Source organism: Gallus gallus, chromosome 3 (genome assembly GCF_016699485.2).
Source record: "Gallus gallus isolate bGalGal1 chromosome 3, bGalGal1.mat.broiler.GRCg7b, whole genome shotgun sequence".
In the NCBI taxonomy this organism is placed as follows: Eukaryota; Metazoa; Chordata; class Aves; order Galliformes; family Phasianidae; genus Gallus; species Gallus gallus.
This window is the reverse complement of record NC_052534.1, coordinates 61,367,178-61,387,728: the sequence shown is the minus strand read 5'-3', so window position 1 is coordinate 61,387,728 and position 20,551 is coordinate 61,367,178. Positions and strand designations below refer to the sequence as shown.

General features: G+C 37.3%; 1 long non-coding RNA gene across 1 annotated transcript; it reads right to left on the bottom strand.

Annotated features, from left to right (window-relative positions):
• Positions 1 to 6,323: 6,323 nt before the first annotated feature.
• LOC107053072 lies at positions 6,324 to 10,749 on the bottom strand. Its single transcript, XR_001466022.4, has 3 exons — positions 10,614 to 10,749; positions 9,458 to 9,561; positions 6,324 to 8,922 (listed from the first exon to the last, which is right to left on the bottom strand). It is a non-coding gene; the product is annotated as an uncharacterized LOC107053072 (long non-coding RNA).
• Between the last annotated feature and the right edge of the window lie 9,802 nt (positions 10,750 to 20,551).

The following is a 20,551-nucleotide window of genomic DNA, read 5'->3' as shown; positions in this document are numbered from 1 at the left end:
TCTGGAAACGGCTTCCAGAATTAGCTGCTCCATCATCTCCCCAAGGATCAAGGTGAGGCTGACCAACTAGTACTTCCATGGGTTATTGCCATTCTTGTAAATAGGAGTGAGATTTGCTTTGCTCCAGCCTTCTGGCTTTTCTCCCAGTCATAAGATCCATCAGGATTATCAGCAATGTTTAATGAGAGTTTCGGAAAGGCTTTAGCAGACTGTAGGCCCTACATGAGTACAATTTCATTGTCCAGTTTAAACTCAGTAGCCCTTTAGCCCAGTGAGGGGTTAGGATGAGGATGAGGACTTACACTTCTCCAAGTACTATGGTTCAAAAAATATAGCAGCTAAAAATATAGAGAGAGAGAGAAAAAAGAAGTGAGGATGTTAGTGCAGAACTGATGTGATTTTTGACTTTAAATGCCATTGATTTTGACATACTCGACAATTGTGCAATTCTGATGACTCTAATACGGAAAGTAAGAATAAACTCTGGTGTTTGTTATTTAAACTTGAACAAATTTTGTATTTGCTTTCAAGCCTGAACAAATCTTGGTTGTTTAAATAAACTAAGTTGATTGCGAAAGGATTGTTGGAAGTGACTGTTTTCCAGGCCCTGGTCATTCTGTGTTTATTATCAATACTTGATGAAACTAAAGAAATTCCTTCAGAGTTGCAACCAGAAAGCTACTTAACTGTCCAAATATTCACAGCTGTTAGGGAAAAAACTCTAGCCTATTCTAGTCCCTTCTGTTTGCCATGATACTATAGATCTATATCTGTAATGTTCAATGACCACCTTTTGTTAATACTAGTGACAGATGATATTTAAAAGTTTGAGAGTGGTTTCATCTCATGATTCTTTATGTTAATCTTTTTTTTTTTTTTTCTACTTTGTAAATCTGGGCTATTTCATGAGATTTCTGACACATGTATTGTTTATTACAATAATGAGAACAAGAGTTTTTCACAGTATTTGGGACACTGTCATTCTCACTCCATACTGAAAACAAGAAAAAAAATCCTAGTTATTGTGGTCAAGATCTTCATGAAGATTCAAGTCAGGTATACATAACTATCTAAAAGAGCTGTGGAACATGCATCTTCTAGCATCATCACACATGGTAAATGATTCCATCCAAACTCAGCTATTGCTTCCATTCCCTCTATGGATGACAGTTACGATTTACTAATCTGGGATTTTTTAATTTTCTAGAAACTTCACTTTTGCTACTGCTCCCTAATTTCTTTTGTAGACAAAGTGTTAACAGAAAGGGATACGTATCCTTTGTGGGAGAAAAAAACTAAGAAGTAAAAGCGTACAGTTTAAAAACAGGAAAGCATTTTCTTATTTACAACAAACCATTTCAGCCATTAAAAATTATTAAACACTGTACAATAGTTCCATAACACGTGCAGTGTAGGTAAATATATACATGGATATATGGAGAGGTTTCCAAGAGAGAAGTACATTTTGCTTTCAATTATTAGATACCTTCACTAGTATGAATTTGCTTTTAGGCTTTCAAAAGATTGTCCCCTGCACCACCTAGGGAGTGAATGCAATACAATTACTTTTTTGCAAAAACTCTTGAATTCTTTTCAAGGGGCTTCATTTGACTTATTCAGAGATTTTTTCTCTCATTTATTCAGGAGGGCCATTATACAAATTTTAGCCACTGTTATGAAGAGTAATACAAAAAACTTGTTCCTTACAGTTTGTTAGGAAATTTGTTTAAAATGTTAGCATCCTGTCAGCAAAGATAAACACTACATGTGATTTAGCTGACTTATCTCACAAAATAAATACTGAAGTCATAAAAAAATCATAAAACCATTAGGACATAAAACCATCAAAATTACAAATGTATTACCAGAAATGTTTCACAATTACTTAAAGAGCAGATAGATGGTATGCACTACTAATGCACTTCCTTTCCTATGTATAAGCTCATCGCATTTACTGATGAATTTCAAAGGAGATATGAGCTTTATGACAGACACTGAGAGTGAGTAGTGTTTTACTTCAAAAAAAAGATATTATGTGGAATTGCACAGACAGAACAGCTTTCTCGGTAGCAGTTGGAATACCACAATCTGGCCATTCACGTAGTAGGGTCAGATCAAACCTTCCACTGACCTCAGTGGGAGTTTTGCCATTGATTTCAGTGGAAGTAGGACCAGGATATCAATGCTTTAGAGTGGTTTAACAGAAAGTGTCATTGAGATGCAAATATCTGTGTTCCCTTAATCTGAACTTCCCATCTCTCTACTCAGTGCTGTTTGTAGAAAGGTTGCTACTCTGGGACCTGTGTTAAACAAAGATTTTTATATAGTCATCAGATATGTACCCTGAAGTGCAGGTGAATACAACTACAAATTTTGCAATAATAATTCTAAGCAAATCTAGTGAGTCTGGTTTGAAGAGCAATCAGCTGTCACCAAGCCTGAATGAAAATGAACTTACCTAAGCCATTGAGTGCGTGATGCATTCACATAATACTTAGTGTGAGTCAATGTCATAAAATATCTTTCAAGTATTTGATTGCCTGGAGATACTACCTGTAATGTTTTCAGGTAAAACTTAAAATTACTACAGCTGAAAAAGACTTACATAAGGAAAATAGAAGTTGAGTTCATGTATTTGATGTAACTTGCTTCTAGCTCAGTTTCATTCCATGCATTAAATGTCACCAACACAAATGTGTGGATAAACCTGCAGAGACTCCATTTTGTTAACATTAAACCATGATTCTTCTTCTCCTGCCATAACCTCACCTACCATGAGTTCCCTTCTCATTGCAAATAACTGGCTTGCTCTCCTCCTCCACAGCAACAGTAATTACTAATGCCAAACCAGTTGTACTGGGAAGTAGGTACATCCTGCTTAACTTGTTTGAGATCTTGAAAAGCAGTCTAGAGCTCTGAGATGCAGCCAGCAGGCCAGCATCCATATGTCTTCTAGGCTCAGCCAGAAGCATACACACAATCACTCTGCTGGTGGCTTGCCCAGCCAGGAAATACCTGTCTTGTGACTGGTGGCTTCAAGGTAATATACTGCCTCTCAGCCTCCAACAGGGACAGCTGTCAGCATCGCTCTCTCTGGGAACAGACTAAAATAATTATTTTTGAGATACGTGCTACACAGGCACAAGTCAGCTGTTTCTCACAGCTCTGAATACAGCCACCAAGTCACAAGAAGAAGGAAGGATCAAAAAATAAAACTATAGTATCTAATTGCAACCACTTTGTGATGTGGTGATTGTAAACAAGTGATAAATAGATTAGATTAAACTCCACTTTTGCTGCTGACTGGATGTCATTGGCATCACTTGGATGTAAAAGTAAGAGAGACTGTTGATCAAGTTAGTCTGTTACTATTGCATAGGGTGATGATTACAAATTTAGATTTAGTGGCTGTTGCTTATTAAGCTAATTAAAAATACAATTGGCTTATTCATTGTGATTAAAACACTAATAATAAGATCTCTTATTTCCCTGTGAGTAATATTCTAATTGCAAAGGACACATAGAAGGTCACAGTGCTACCTGCTCATTTTGCAAGAACCTTAGATTGCATCCTTACTGTAGTATAAAGAACACAGGCTTGATTACTCTCCCATAACTATCATCATTTCTTAGCTTCTAACCTACTTTTTGGCATGGTTTTGGTTCTTGCCTCAGACATATCCAAGACAAAACTGAGGAAGCCAGTCCTCTGATAATGGCTGCTGCCAATAACCTCTATGGTTGAGGCAACCATAGGGTTGCAGGGAGCCACAGAGAGCCAAATAGAAAGCACAAAAATCACAAGCTCACGTTTATTCTTGAGGACAGAGAATGATCCCTAAATAGTTTCACCATTTAGAGGATAAATTATGACTAGATTTAGGTATCCTAGATTTGGGGTTTGGTACCCTAGATTTAGAGTATGAATTTCCACTGTCATGGGACATGTAGTTCTCATTATAACTGTTCTTGGTCTTGCAACACCAGTACAAGTGCTCAAAGAAGAAGGAGACACAGAGCCGGGAAGAGCTTTGACAGGGCTATTTAAGAGAGCACATTCATACTACTTATAGTGTATTTTTATACTTCTGGCCACAAGTCAGTTGGATTTTGTGCAGCTGAAGAGGACTGTAAGTGCATGAAAGCAGAAGAATTACTTGAGAGGATGCAAAATGTTCCAGATTGCTCTGTGTCACAGTGAGGTTTAGAAAGGAGATGATGTTTCATGGACATCAGTTCAATATATATTATTAAACTGGAAGAGTTGTCACAGTACCTTCGGGTGGCACTGATCTGCGTGAAAGAGGTTAGAAGTAAGTGTGTTCCACAGAATAGCAAGATGAGTGAGTTATGAACAAAAGTGTGATTTTTCTGCCAAGTTCTCTTTTTTCCAGTTGATCCATACATACTTCTATGCTTGCATCTATGAATTACAGAGTACCATCTTTCTCCACCACTGTTTTTTAATCTTAATCACAGTATTTATCCTTAGTACAATTCTTCCTAAGTTCCAGCATGGGTCTGTGAGTCTGAAAAGAATGTTACTTCCACTCTTATTAAAGCATTGCTTGCAAGACTGTAAGCCTCTGTGCTCGTCTTGGAGAACTCCCTATTGAGTAACTTTGCAAAGCAGGCTTACCTCTGCTTAATTTTTGAAATCTATCATGATCACAGTTGAGGTGATTTGGCACCTAGCCAAGAGAGCAAAGCAACAGTATCTTGTATATATGAAGGTGTTTATTTTATTTAAAAAATATGTTAACTAATCAAGGAGACTTTGGGGAGAGAGTTATTTTCAATATTTTTTCCTCTTTATAATTGACTACATTTTGCTCACCATCTTGAGGGGATTTATTTTTAAATTCAATTGAAACTCTTTTTGTACAGAAGTCTGTGTCCTCTGAATTCCAGCCTTTGTTAGGGATGGATTAAGTTGTAGAGACTCTGACCTTGTGATACTACCATGTTTCTCCTAACAAATTCCAGTGTGCCAAACAAAGATGTAACAAGTAATTACGAAATGGCATGGCTATTACACATGCTTTTGATTCTCATTATCTAGTGTTTATCTTGAGTTAATTCTGTTTTGAGAGTGGAAAAACAGACAGTAAATAAAAAGGAGGTCTACAATACATACATTATGCTAAACAGTACTCAAAGAATAAATGTCAGGCTCTTCAGTAATTGCCTAGGAGATAGGAAAATTATTTTCAAAAAAAAAAAAAAAAAAAAAGAAGAGGGTAAGAATCTTCATGGACATCATGACAAGTCAGAAAAAGAATGAGATTCACTAATTTGCAAAATCTGAGTAAGCTACTATTGCAGCTCACAGTCTGTGTTGTTTCTCTCCTACGTAAGGCTTATTAGGTCACTGCCTCAGGTGTCATTCCAAAACACGCAGTTCCACTCCCACCTCATATCCCTTCTTCTGGACAGTGGGAGAACTTCTGTTGCAGCTTCCAGGAGATGTTGAGTTAGCCAGCACTGCACTTCTGCTTCTGACTTATATTCTGTCTTATATTGCCCCACCCTTGATACCAGATAGGAAAGAGAGGAAGAGGGAAGAGAACTAGGCTGACTTGCCATGCAAATGCAAATTTTACCTTTGACAGATCAGACTGAAGGTCAAATGAATCCAAGGACTTTAAAATAATAATAAAAAAAATCATGTTCCAAGGGATTCTAACACCATTTTAAGAAGAAACTTTTGATAGGGATGTTGGTTCCATTCTAAATTCCAGAAAATATCATCTGAGCTATCTACTTGTATTTTTATAGCTCTATAAATCTTCAAGGCCAAATTCTCTACCCAGTCTCTATCCAGTCCTTCTTGGACTTCATTTACTCCACTGTGGGTTGCACAGGCATATCAGAGAGTAAAATCTGGCCTTATATTCTAGATAGTAATAGGAAAAAGGGGAGGTCTTTCACTTCTAAAAACATTTACTGTATCCTAGCAATGCGCCGTAACACTATGCAAGTCTGACAACAGATGAATGGCTTTGAAAGATATTAAACCTTACAGAAATACCATAGAAAGGCGACATGAGATTCTTGGGTGAGTCTGTAGGTAATGCAGGTTTCAAACACTGTCTAGAATCTGGGCACAAAGTGACCAAGGAGGAAATTTCTTAAACACTTGTGTTGAAATTGATGCAAAGCTCAGGAAAATCTAACTCTCCAGAAATGAAAACAAACAGGGAGATTAGGAGAAATAAACATTTTGTTCTCAGGGTTTTCAAACTCATTTTAAAATGTTAAATCTAACTTAAATCTAACCTTTTTTCTTCTTCTTCTTCTTCTTCTTCTTCTTCTTCTTCTTCTTCTTCTTTTTTTTCCCCCTATTGTTCTCTCTCCTTTTTCTGGGGGCAGGGGGAAGTGGTGTAGTGTGCTTTTCTAAAATCTTAGGTTGGGATTATTTTTTTTCAGCTCAGAGCTTAAGTTATTTTAAAGTTCTTCAAAGTAGCAACAAAACTGTACATATGCAAATAGAATATGAGTCAGCTGTTCAAGTTCCGCAGATGAAAAACTTAAAACAAAGGGAATCAACGTTCAGCGTGACCAACATTATGATCTTATTAGCTACAATGTATAGCTAGAAAAAAACAAAAACAAAAACAAACAAACAAAAAAACACGTTCTGAGTTTAAACTTTTCAGGAATGAGATATCACTGTTATTTACAGTGTACAGTAAAACTGTACACACAGCCAAAATGACTCTTAAATAGTTGCATAATTTCCAGAGGAGGAAAGACAGGTGGGAGTCTGAAGATGACAAACAATTTAGAAACTGACAGAAGACTGCTGCTTCCTGTAATTTCAACTTCTTTCCATGATCTATAAATATGGATAAAGAAAAAAGAATAAGAAAAACAGTACACCTGAAATTCTTTTTAGTTAAATATTGTTACATCTTCTAATGTGCCATGTGTTCCTAGTCTTCAAGACAAGATTCTGTGTTTCACCAACGTACCTTCTTCCAGTTTTGATTACCACCAATTGGCCTGTATTTATTATTACAAATTTGTGATGTATCCAAATGAAGCATTTCCTAAAAGAACGTGCTAAGAGACATGAAAGAAAATTTAGGAAATATCAGAGAGGGAAAGACTAACTTATATTCAGATCACAACAAATGAAACATCTTGGTATGTCTTTATATTCTGTCAGTTTGTGAACTTGTTACTCAAAAGCATCATACTCTGAAGTTTGAATACAACGATAAAGGAAAGGAAAAGAATTTTCAGAGAAAACTGCAGTCCCTGCAGCTGTGATGGCTGGACATCCTGATCAATCTTTTTATCAGAATTTATGTGATTTTTGAAACAAATATATCTCATGCTCCTTTTGGACAGTACAGCATTATAAATGAATTTTGCTGGAAATGGAGGTTGAGAGAGGAACCAGAGTTTTTTTAACAGATGAGAAATGGACCCTGAGCAACTTTTTGGCAAAGATCTGATGCAGGTATTTATTAAAAAAAATTAACTCTCACATCCAACTGTCTTAATACAATGAGCAAATAATTGCAAATGTACACTCAAAAGTAAAATAGAGATTTAAGACTTATTTCTCCGAAAATCACTTAGGAGAGAAAAAATGTGATACTCTATGGAAACTCAAAGCCATTCTTCCTCTAGGTCAGTACATTTGGATTCATGAGGAGGAGAGAAAGACATGAGTCTTTATTCACAGATATTTTTATATCTACTGAGTGACTTGGAGTGATTACAGTTTGGGCCTTATCTCATGACATGTCCCTGCTGCCTTCTGATGCAAAAAAGAAATATCTATAACCTTTTTCTACTTGCACTCTTTTGCTTATGAGCTCATCAATGAATTGGTTTATTCTCTGTTCCCAAAAGCCTCTGTGCTTTTGAGCTAACTCTTTGCTTTAGAGACCTCCAGAATTACATCTTTAATGTACTTATTTAAGCTCTTCACTGTCAAAATATGCAGGCTAAGCCCAAAACCAACACTGGCACTCCTGGTTTGTCTGTATTTTCTGGCATCATTTTTCAGAACAACCACATAATAATTAAGTAACTAGCTGATATCCAATCTGGACAGCAGTTTTATCAGATATCTAATAATAGAAAAAACATAAAAATAGAAGTGGCGAGCTCTGCTGTATATGATAACCACAGAATCAATACTAAATAAGACATGATTAGCTCTTACTGCTGGTTAAAATAACATGTTTCTGTGATGGTCACTGAACTGATAGAAATGGAGTTCTACTAACTGAGTTCTGTGAATTAGCCTGGGAGCTCCAATGTTTAATATAGCTGCTCCTGGACAAAGCTATGATGGAAGCAGGTGGGCTGCTAGTGGGGTGACCTTTCCTCCATCCAGAGACTAGGAGCATGCGTTACATCTCACAATGCCAAGATAGAGACTGCGATCTCTTTGCCCTCATATTTCTCAATTTAGTGTCTCTTGATCTAAGCTGCTACTTTTCACAGCCAACCCAACTGCAATCCTCCTTCCTTATCATTGACTGAGAAAGATCATTTAATCAACCTAGATCCTTTCATTTCTGCTTCTGCTTTGTTTTTCTTGTTACTGGCTACTTGCATTAGTTCACTAGCTTAGCACTGCACTTTGTCCTACCACATAGTTCCCCACAGTACCCAGTGTCTCTGGGAAGTGAGGTATTCAGCTTCATCAAAGTTCTGCCACTTGTTTTATGTAAACGTGCTCAGTCTCCATCTACCACCTGTGAAATGGGATTAATGAAGTCTGACTCACACACTCCTGCTGGGCAGGGCTTAGTTTCCTGGATATGTCTCTACTGGTGCTATATTTCAGATCAAGACACGCTTCTGAAGTGGACTTCTTCATCCTCACCAGTTACAGTCCTTTGGGTCACCTTGTGGAGCAATGTCACCACATGCCAGCTGGGTCTTTCTTGTGCTTAGCTGTAAGACACGCTATAGTCACGTATTTGATATGGTCCAGTCAACAGGAATAGCTACTCCACAGTAAAAACTTCAAAACATTTCATAATGGTGGTATTAGGTCCATGGTACTAAGTTTTGTTCTGCAGGACTATTCCTACACTGTGACAATATATTCTAATGTAGACATTATTATAACTGATTGTTCCCTTGTGATCCTTGGACGAGCAAATCAGCAAAAGTATGAGTTTTTGAGTGCAGTTCAGAGAATAAATACAGTCTTTGTGTTTTAACCCCAAATTTTGGCCCTCTTTCATGGTACTATTTTAGTGGGAGATTCCATAGTTTATATAAGAAAGTTTACCTTAGAAGAACTAATAGCAAATGGAACCTGCTTCTGCACTTATGTAAATAAAATTTATTCACACTGAGCTAGTTCTGGTCCAGGGACATTAACCAGCAATGTTTATTTTTTTTATAGCTGGCAAATTTCCCCGAAATTTTCATTTTGAATACATGCAGAAGGTTAACACCAGTAGTTTATTTTGATACTCACTCTATACACATCCTCGGATACTAAGCCATACTTTGGGGTTGCAGTAAAGTTGGTTTTATAGACTTTGTACACCAAAGCAATATTCCCCTTGCTCCACCATATGTCTGAAATGTAAATATAAATGCCAACAAAAGAAGAACTCTCATATATGTTGCATCACTTCTCTGTTTCACAGCATGTCATTTTTACTGATGTTATCTTGTATTTGATTTCTATTCCACCACTGTATCTTTTACTCTGAGGTAACACTGATTATCTCTGTAGTGTTACTCATGATATATATAGATAAACAAGAATCAAGCCTAGGGAATTAATGATTTTTTCTTGCTTGCTCAAGTCTTCAGGTTCTCCTTTGTCTTGTACAAACCTATTCTTTCTGTTTACTGCTGCTACTGACAACTTTACAGTAACCTGTGGGTTTCAGATTAGTCACAACATATAGCTCAGCTCTGTGTGTGCATGATTTTATAGCCAGCTATGCTGAGCTGGTCCTCATACTAATAAAAGTCTCCTTGGATTTCTTAGTCAGCAGGAGGTGCTGAGAAATGATGCAACAAATACCTTTTCACTGAGATAGTAAGGCTCCCTTTATGCTTTATGAAGATTTTCACTAACTTGTGGATTGGATTCGAGCAATGCCACATCAAGGTAAGGATTTTAGCTCTATTTTTAGGATGGCATTTTATGTTTGGCCAAAGAAGAGACATTCTTCTTTTGTTCATGTTTTCATTAAATAACCTTTAAGACAAGCGAGCAGAAATACTCATTCCACAACAATGCTTTTTGTTACTCCAAGTGAGAACAGTGATAATGCACAGTATTTATCAAAGACTTTACTCTTCTCAATCTATTCTGAGACAGATGGCAACCAGAATAACAGAGGCAGGATATACCATAAAGAAAAAAGCTATTGCTAATCTTTAAACTATCAAGATAAACAGTAATCACTGCTTTAGATAAAATATTACGCTAAACAGTGATCAAAGAAAATACAAGGGAAGGAAAGGAAAACATATTAAGATATTGTTGTTGTCATCAGACACATTTAACTACCGGTTACCATACACACCCCTAAAAATTCACCCTCGTATCTGTTAGCATTGATCTTAACATAACCAAAGAGACTACTGAACCCTTAAATCAGGAATTTCCTTACCAATTCGATGTTGCACCTGAAAGCTTCCTTATATTGATGGAGTGAATGTCATCTATTCTCTTCAAGGGGAACCATTAGTAAGGACTGGAAAATACAGATTGTTTCTCATGTCACTGTATTCCTTCAAGCCTTGTGCAGTTCCAGTGTGTCTACCTTTCTTCTAGTAAGATGTATCAAACCATAAAGACATTGAACACAAACACTGTGTTAACAGAACAGGCAGGAACATGAATATTGCAACACTTAATGAACTAACCAAAAGCAACCACTGAACTATTAATAGGTATTTTAAAGAAAATATGGATTACTATAGATACCAGAGTGAGACACCGGGAGACTGTCTGGTGTAACAACTGTCTGTTAAAATGTGGACCTAATAAAACGGCTAGAAAGATAATCCTATTACCCCAGAAATTCTAAAATACTATAGTATATAATCAGTTTGTGAGCATTTTGAATATTCCAAGGCAATAAAAAACTACTGCACAGATTTGTAAAAAAGAAATTAATCTCATTTTTCTTTGACAGAGTAATTGGCCTAGGGATTAAGAATGAAGCATTTAAGTTTCTAGGTCTTAATGCAGTCCTTTTCTCAAAAGCAAACTGGGCAAGTATAGTGTAGATGAGTTCACCATAGCACTGAATCAGAGTAAGAACTGCACAGTGTGGCCAAGAAAAGATGAATCTCACTGTGGCATGTATTAGCAAGAGACTATTATGTAAGATGTGGATGGCTCTTCTGTTTTAATCTGCTTGGCGCTGAGCAGTCTCAGCTTGAGCTCTTTGCCCTGTTTTGGGCACCACACTTCAAAAATGATAGAGAAAAACTGGAGAGAGCCCAGACAAGAAGAGCAAGAATGATAAGTGGTATGGAAAACGTGCCACATGAGGAGAGGCCTTGTTATGTTTAGTCTAGAATGAGAGGATAAGAGCAGTGTGGCAGCAGCTCTCCAGCATACAGAGCTAACTGTTCTTTGTGCCCATGGGATCTGACATGAAGGCTTTGGCTTAATTTACAACAAAAAGGCTTTGCTGCACAACTGAGCAAAAAAAGCTGTGAGTTGAGAGATAGTGATGTGACTGAATTTGTCCCCAAAAGACTGTATGGAATCCAGTGCCCAGGACAGTCTTGGAAAGGGGAAAGGACAATCCTCCAGGATGGTCTGAGGAATCGAGGCTGACTCAGAGCAGAGGGAGAGAACATTTGTTTTACAGTGTGTCTGCTTTCTGTCATTCAACTTTCTCATGAGAAAAGAAATTCCCACTGGATTTTAACTTGTGACATGCAGTTTTTGTGCCCTTCCAGTTAATCTTCTGAACTTCAGAGGATTTATTTACACAATTTCCATGATCTCTCCTTGCATAGGCTGCCTCCAAACTCATAGCAACTTGTATTTGAAGGCTGCACAGGACAGCCTTGAATACCAGGTTGCTAGTATGATTCAGTATGATATCATTCTCTTACTTTGGATTTATTACTCATATGACTATTTTATGTAGTATGAAAAACTTTCTCACCTTTAGAAGTATGTAGTATACTGATAAGAGTGTAAAAGGAAAATCCTGACATTAGTCTGGTTGTGATAATGCAAGCAAGTAAATATTTAGCTGGATTATTTCGCAGAAGGGTAGTCAAGAATTGCTGCACAACCCAAACCAGATGTATTGCCAAAAGATTCAGTTCCCTTCTGTCCTTTTCTGGCTCTAGATCTAGGCACTAGCACAGAAGCAGTCTTAGCTGTTTTCCACATGTCTGGACATGCTAGTGTCTCAATTCATCTTACTTCAAATGCCACTTTAACATATATCTGTGCTGTAATGCATAAAAGGAACCTGCTGTGCAATAACATCATATGTAAATTGTGAGCTGTGGTTGTTGCTACAGCTCCACTAAGCATTTTAATGACATTCCACCCCTCCACATGGACTGGGCACTTCTTGTCTTAAACACCTGCCTTGTCTTTGAGATTGCAAACTTTTCAGGTCAGAGTTTACCTGATGTCATACACTGTCCTCTTGACTGTAATTCCCATCTGTAATCTAAGCATTATTCACCATCTCCTATAGTTCTACAAGTCCAGGCTGTGTCTAAACTCTTCTTTGAAACATCTTTAAAAGAACATTTCCTGGCAATCTAAATTTATTGTTTGGGATCTTAATTAATGCACCATGAACACTTATATTGCAACATTCATTTCTTTATTTTGCTAATGCAATGCTGCTCTACTCCTATCCTTACAGGAGGCTTCTGCAGTGCTTATTGGACTGTTCCTATCGCCCTTTCCCCATCTGCTCTCCCCCTGGCTCCTCCTTCCCTGCCACATCAAATGAACTAAATGAACTACTCCTTGCTCCTCCCAGGCTGCCTCATGGCTTGCTGCCATCCTTCCTAGCATCTAGTTTTCTTTCTCTGCCAGCTTTCATCATCCACTTCTCAGATTTTCAGACATGTACTTGCACATTCCCAGCTCAAGGCTTCTCAGCAGAGTAGGCAAAATCAAATTTTGCTACCCCAGCAAGAAGACCAAGTAGTCTGCTGTTGTGCTGGCACTGCTGATAATTCTTAAATTAAACAATTTTAAACTGTTAAAACAGTTTAAACAATTTGTACTACTCTTTTTGTACAGACTATTCATATGTGCATATCAAACTCTTCTCCCTATTTCTTTCTCATCCTCCACTCTCTCTTGTTTTTCGCTTTTCTTTCTTTAAGGTTATACACTAATTGAGGTGGGAACCATCTACTTGTCTCCCCATCCAGTAGAGTAAGATCTTGGTCAAAGACTGGAACTCAGACTAATCCTGTAGGCATCACTGGCATCCAGAGTCTTCTGCTTTCCATTGCAGCATACATATTTTAACAAGAACAACAAACAAAATTACTCCCAGTCTTGGATTCTGATCACTAGACATTTTTACCCTTCATTTTCCTTTAACACTCCAGATCTCATTTCCTTAGCAGTTCAGTCATTCTAAATCTATGCCTTTTAAGCACTACCTAGCACTTTCAATTTTTCTTATTATGTTATGTGGTGGTTATTTTATCTTCTTCAACAGATCATAGGTCATCTTGCTTGGTCATTTTTCAATGTCTGTTTTATATTGTCAACAATTATCAGACCAGTAAATCTTAACATCAGTTATTAATTACTATTTCACACTGACCCTGAAGAACATTGTATATCTGGATGATTTGTCCACCTGTTTTACAGAGAAGCTCACTGGAGTCTGTGATGACCTCCAATGACTTTAAAAAGCCTGAGCTGAGAACAAGAACAGAGACATTTCTTGTTCTCTTAGCTTTCTGTTCACCTGCAGAGAACATATTGCAGTCTGTTAGTGCTGTTCTTTTTTACTGTAACTGATGACCCCATAATGAAAATGAATCCAGTGTACCTTTCACTATTGCTTATCTTGTTCTACTATTACTTGAACACTTGAACGTTCTGGAGGAAATCATGAAACTTTTAGGTCAGTGGTATGCTGATACCTTCAGCCATGCATCTTCCTTACTCTCCATGCTGATAATCCAGAGGCCAGGATGCCTGGCTGGAGAAAAAAAAAAAAAAAAAAAAAAAAAAAAAAAAAAAAAAAAAAGCACATTCACAAAGATCAGCTGGCTAAAACTCACTGTGAGCAAAGTAGAAGCCACTTTCAGGAAATTGAAAATGTTTGGCAGAACTAGGCACAGCATTGCCCACTTGGAGGAACTCTGTCAGATAGCCATCTATAGTTATCATCTTCGTGGATCTGCAGAAGCACATTGGTTTTATTGATGGCTGGTAGAAGTGCTACAGGTGGATGTCTGACAGTCTGGTCATGGTGACTTCCCTGTTGCTGGGACTTCCAGTGACCTTGAACATATTTACTGCAGCCGTGGTGTACATGGGAAGAAGTTTCATTCACCTTGGAAAGAGTTGCTACAACATCTGTGCCTGTAGCAAGACTGTAGATCTCACTGCTGTGCTTGTTTTGCTGGATGGCTGGTGTATGACAAGGTGCTTTGAAGTCCCAGGTCTCCAGCTGGAATGAAGTATCTCCACCTGAGATGCACCTGCTCTCTGCAACACAGCGTGTAAGCTGTTAATAAGGGCTCTTAGTAAGAAGTCTTCATTTATTAAAATGTAACTACATGCACAGGCAGCAGCAAATGAAAAGGAGGGCCAGACAGTAACAACAGTTGGCACTTTGAAACTATGGCACACAGATGAAGATCAAAAACAAAACAAAAACAAAAAAACCCACCAGAAGTCAGAGAAGAGCATACTTGGTGAGTTATGCTCATAGCTTGTGGCTAGGACAGAAAATGAGAATTATCATCACTGTGTCACTGTGTACAAGGTTGGACTTCAATAGAAATCGTAAGGATTGCCTTGGAATTAAGAAACTTCTTACCCTTTTCTTTTTCTTTCTTTTTTTTTTTCCCCCAAAGTCTCTATATCCCTTGCTTATATTTCACTATCTGCAGGATAGTTTGACTGAGGAAGGAGTCTAAACCCAAATCAGTGGTGTTAAAGCATTTGACTTCTTGAGCATCTTGCTCCGGGTCCACGTGGAGACTGGTGGTAAGTGGTGTCCCCTAGGGGTCAGTCTTGAGACTAGTGCTCTTCAACATTTTTATCAATGACATAGACAGTGGGATAAAGTGCACACTCAGCAAGTGTGCAGATGACACCAAGCTGAGTGGTGCAGTTGATAGAATAGAAGGAAGGGATCTCATGCAAAGGGACAGGATTGGGTTTGAGAAGTAGTCCTATGAGAGGTTCAACAAAGCCAGGTGCAAGGTGTTGCAACTGGTTCAGGCCAATCCCAGCTATGCGTACAGGCTGAGAGAAGAACTCATTGAGAGCAGCCCTGCATTAGATGTTAGGTGGAAATTCTTTATTCAAAGGGTGGTGAGGCACTGCTACAGGCTGCCCAGACAAGCTGTAGCTTCCCCATCCATGGAGGCATTGAAGGGTAGGTCCCTGGCAGCCTCATCTAGTGGGTAGCAGCCCTGTACTTGGCAGGAGGTTGGAACTAGGTGATCTTTAAGGACCCTTCCAATCTAAGCTATTCTGTATTTCTATGATTTTATGATTCTATGATAACAATAAAATCCATAAGTAGGCATTTTAAAGCAGGTTCTTGTATCAAAAACAAGTAGAAGTAAGATTTGACTTGTAAAATGAGTAGGTAAACTGCTACTCACTAACTGATCCCACACTTTCAAAACAGTATTCCTACATCATTCATCTACCAGAATCAGGCCTAATATCTCCAGCTTTGCAAAACTGTGAACTGGTTAGAAACATCAGCTAAACTGCAGAGTTCAAAGAATAGTCCATGCTGGGGCAGAAGGATTATACAGACAAGTTTCTAATCTTACTGATTGAGGTACCAGCTTCAGAAAGTGATTAGAGACAGTAGTTACAACACTTTTTTACAGCAAAATATCTGATGTTTAACGGTTGAAAAATGTCAAGGAAAATGTGGGCTGCTACAAGCTAAGTTAAACTTTGGAAAGAAAAATGGAGTAACAAATATTTTTGACTGATACAAAGATCAAGGAAAGTATAAGCTTCTCATTAAACGTGTGGCAGTAATTATTAAGCACAAGGCAGATAAAGTAGGCTTGGTCCCCAAGGTAAATAAATAATTTACCTCTAAGTTTGGTGTAAAGGATGTCATTCGGCATGAAGTCTGGTGTTGAAGGAGTTATTGGAAGTGGAAGCCATCCAAAGTTGGGAGAAAAAGATGTGGAGAATTGAGGTTGTTGAAGGCCTTCCACAAAGGTCAAAGAAATGTTACAGATGAAATACAACTCCATTCTCATTACAGATACTGAATTTAAAGTACTTTCAGTATTTAAGAAACTCTGTACCAATTACTTCAAGCATTGCTGAAGCTATTACCCGCCATCTGGCATTGCCTAGTGGGAGACATTCCATTATCCCAGTGATCAGAAAGTACACGTTTTTCCAAAGCACCTTTTCTGCTAGCACCCTCCACTGAGAGGCCCATACTTGAGTAAGCCTGAAACTCAGAATTGCTTCTGATAGATAGGTGAAACATTAAAAGAGAACATATACCTGCCTCATGTTATTCTTATTTCTTTAAATCAGCAGAATAGAAGAAGGCTGTGGACTGTAAAGGTATTAACTAATCAGAATTGTGCATTTTAGAAGATTCCTTTAGAAAGAGAAAGCCTTCAGAGTTCTTTTAGAAGAAAGTCTCTTTGTTTTGAATGCATTAAAGCAACCATGCAAGAAAATAGTGGAGAAATACTTTTAAAAGTTGAAAGAAAAGTGGAGTAATTTTAAAAATTAATAGAGACAATTAAGCTGAAATAAATATAAACAAAGCTAAAATGAATTACAATATATAGCACGCACATGGACGCTATGATTAATGTAAAGAAGGATTGCATATTCCATTATAAATGTTTAGTGCTCTTATTTTTAACATTGTGGTTTATAATATGGTTATAATGACCTTTCAGAAATGGCAGATAAATGACAATTTCAAGCTAAGAATTTTTCAACTACTTAGGGGAAGTTTGAACGCCAAGTTTTCTTATGATTTTTATTGCAGTATATTTACATTAAAAGATACCTATATATAAACTACAGCAGAGAACCCTTTACTCAGAAATATCATTTGTTTGGAATTCCTATGGCTCTGCTCTCTTACAAAAATATGCATATATTTAAATAATCACAACAAGTCTAAAGAGTAAAAACTCATGTTAACAGCATAATGAACATAATATTTCACAGTGCAGATTATTTTGAAAGTTAATTTAAAAAAACCAATTGATAGGAAAATGTCATGCAATCATTTGTAAAAGCCTATCAGAAACAAATTAAAAAAAAATCACTTCCTATCAAAGTTATTAATCATAGTTACCGAGTTACAATTTTTGTATACTTTTGACAGGCATGTATCTTCTGATAATTTTTTTTTCTTGAATTTTCACATTATTACTGGCAAATACATTTCATAAGGCATATATCTGCTTTCAAGACTAGGTCAAATAATTAAGTGTTGATCTGAAAAGATACAAAATACACAATGTATGATAAAAAGATGGCCATGACTTTATAAAAAATATTTGCTAAAAAGAAAATAGGCATTTTGATAGAGCATGTTACCATATTTTACGTCAAGGTCCAGTTTAGGCTCTGTCTCTGGTTCCTTACTTAGAACCAGTGGAGTGTAAAATTGACATCATTGATGATTACAGCTGTTGTGAAGACCCAGGTTGAACTCAGTAGCCCATTGTATCAGTCAGCTTCACTGAGGTCTTTATCTGGACTGGATTAATATGATTGCTGAAATGGATTTTGCTGTGATAATATGGACCAGCTGACATGCTCCATTATAGCAGTGCTGCAGAGTGAAGGCATGAATTCAAGGCCAAAAGGTACTGGACTGAACAAAACTAATGCCAGTAGAAGTAACTTCCTGCCTCCCTCCTTTCCTTCTCTTCATGTGCTGCCTGAAGTTTAAGATACTTTCCTAAATATCCTGTTTCTTCCTAGCACTTGATCTGGACTTAGTTCCAGTTTATATGCTGGAACTCTCCTGGTGTGAATGACGTAATTCACCACTGTTATTTGAGTTCAAAGTTAAAAACAGAAGACTACTCTGCTTCTGATCAGTTTTCTGTGCTATTGTGTGAGACATTACATAAAGCCTCTTAGGTAAAGTGATTAAGGTAGTCAAAGCATTGGGGTAAGGCAAGTTTGGTGTACAGCGCTGTGAGATGTACGCTCACTAGACTTGTGATGATGTAATTTGTGTAGCTCCATAGCTTTGTATAAGTTGGCTTGCTTTGTTCTCCAGTATGTGCAGCATCACTCCTCTTGGACTGGCAGATTAGTTTGGAGGAGAATCAGCTCTTGTATTTTCAAAGTTTTAAAACCTTTTCTTCTATTTGGAAACAGTGGAGTTTAAATTAGGGGTAAAATCTTATAAAGTGAAAATAAATCATCATAATGACAAGAAGATAAATTTACCTACTATTCATCTACTTTTCTATTTCTGACTGTTGATAAACTACTGGCCAGAGTGGCTGTCCTTCGTAGAGGCTGATGTTCCTTAACTGTTTCTATAGTGAAGTCCTTCAGCCTGCTTTAAATGAACATCTGTTATGCAAATTCTGGCAGTGGCATGATAATTATATTTCTATTACATCTCACTTTGAGAAAGTGGGACTTATGTGATGTACAAGAAAAAGATATTGCAAATTTTCAGCAAGAGTGTACAGTTGCTAAAGTGTGTACTAAATGCAGTGGTTGCATTCTACTTCTTCAGTGGCATCAATTTGATGAGGGAAAAATAACTAAGGACTCTGATACTTCTGCAGTGAATGTTGTGTTCCACGTTCAGAATGGGCTATTTTAAAAATAAATAACAGTTATGCAGAAGCACATGTTTCAGTAGAGCACATAATTTAAAGGCTTCTCAGAAAATTCATACAGGATAAAAATGAGCAGTTTTGAGTTCAACTCAGTTCAGAGACATCCATGCATAGCTGCTGACTTCAATGGAAATCATTGTGCCATGGGTGTTTTTCCAGCCTGCCTGTTTAGGAATGTGATAAGAAGAAGTAAGCATAAGTGTTTTGCTGAATCAGAATAATGTTTAAATGGCTGTGTTGAGTGACTACCTCCAAAATAAAATTTGTTTCCCATGACCTTGTGCAGATTATCAATTTCTCACTTTGTTAACAACATAATGCTTTTAAGAATGGAACAAACAAATCAAAGTCCTTGAAAACAGACTTACAGAGTGCTTATATGTTAGGTTTTTTTTTTTTTTTTGGCTTTGTTTTGTTTTCTTGATTTTTTTTTTTCTTTTCTTTTTTCCTTTCATGGGATTTGCAATTTTTTTGCAATGTCATGTGATGGAAAACATTAGCAGAGCTGCCCTCAGATATTTCGCATTCACCACAAATTCAGTTTGAATGAAGGCTGGAGAATAATCATATACCTCATTTTGAGGTACTTTTGTACCTCAAAATGAGCACTGAGTAGCTTCAGCTCTTTTTATCTCTCATTAATGTGTTACCTGTTTCAGAGGGTTAAAACCAGTTCAAGTCAATAGAAAGAGTGGTAGAGATACTCAAGGACAGAATAAAGTCTAAAAACTGTCTACTATCAGTATAGGAATAGCTTGGGTCAACAGGCTGTCTTGACATCCAAAAAGACATAATCCAGCAATAATCCCCTCAGACTTGAAGCCCTTCACCTTACCTTGCGTACATACATGTCAAACAATGTACTATGCTCAGAAGAGGCTCTAAGGAAAAAGATCTATAAGGAAAACAATATGGAACCAGATTATTAAAGTTATTATTTAAATCTGAAGGACAGGTGATTGAGAAGTAATAGCATGAGTTCAGTTTATTTAAATGAAGATTTGATGAAAATGCATCCATTTCATCATGTATTGAAAAACCCGAGGTGCTACTCCTGATGAAGACATAGAATTAGGCAGGCCTATGTTGGCAGAGAGAGAGACATATGTTTTTAGATGATTCTAGTTTCTGAAAATTGTTCGTGACCTGAGAACATATTTAATCATTCCTCTTTAAAGGTAGAGGTGTCCTTCTAGGTTTAGTGGAGAAGGAGCCCAGGCACAAGCCAAGCGCACTTTTGTAAAGTATCATGAGTATGTCCCCTAATAAAATCAAATACTAGAATGTCTGGTGCCACCCTGGCCTCTTGGACTTGAGGATCTATGATTGTAACATAATGATGAAGAATAAAAATGTTGGTGCTACAGCAGCAGTTTAGAATGCTCAAAGATGTGAGGGAATGCTATCTTCAGAAACACACTTGGAAAAAGAGAGTCGTTGAGTAATATCTGTGCCTTTCCCAGACAGAAACAGTACACCTGGATTAAGTAGATATAGTTCCTCTTGAAGCCAGTAGGAACTGCTGTGATAGCCG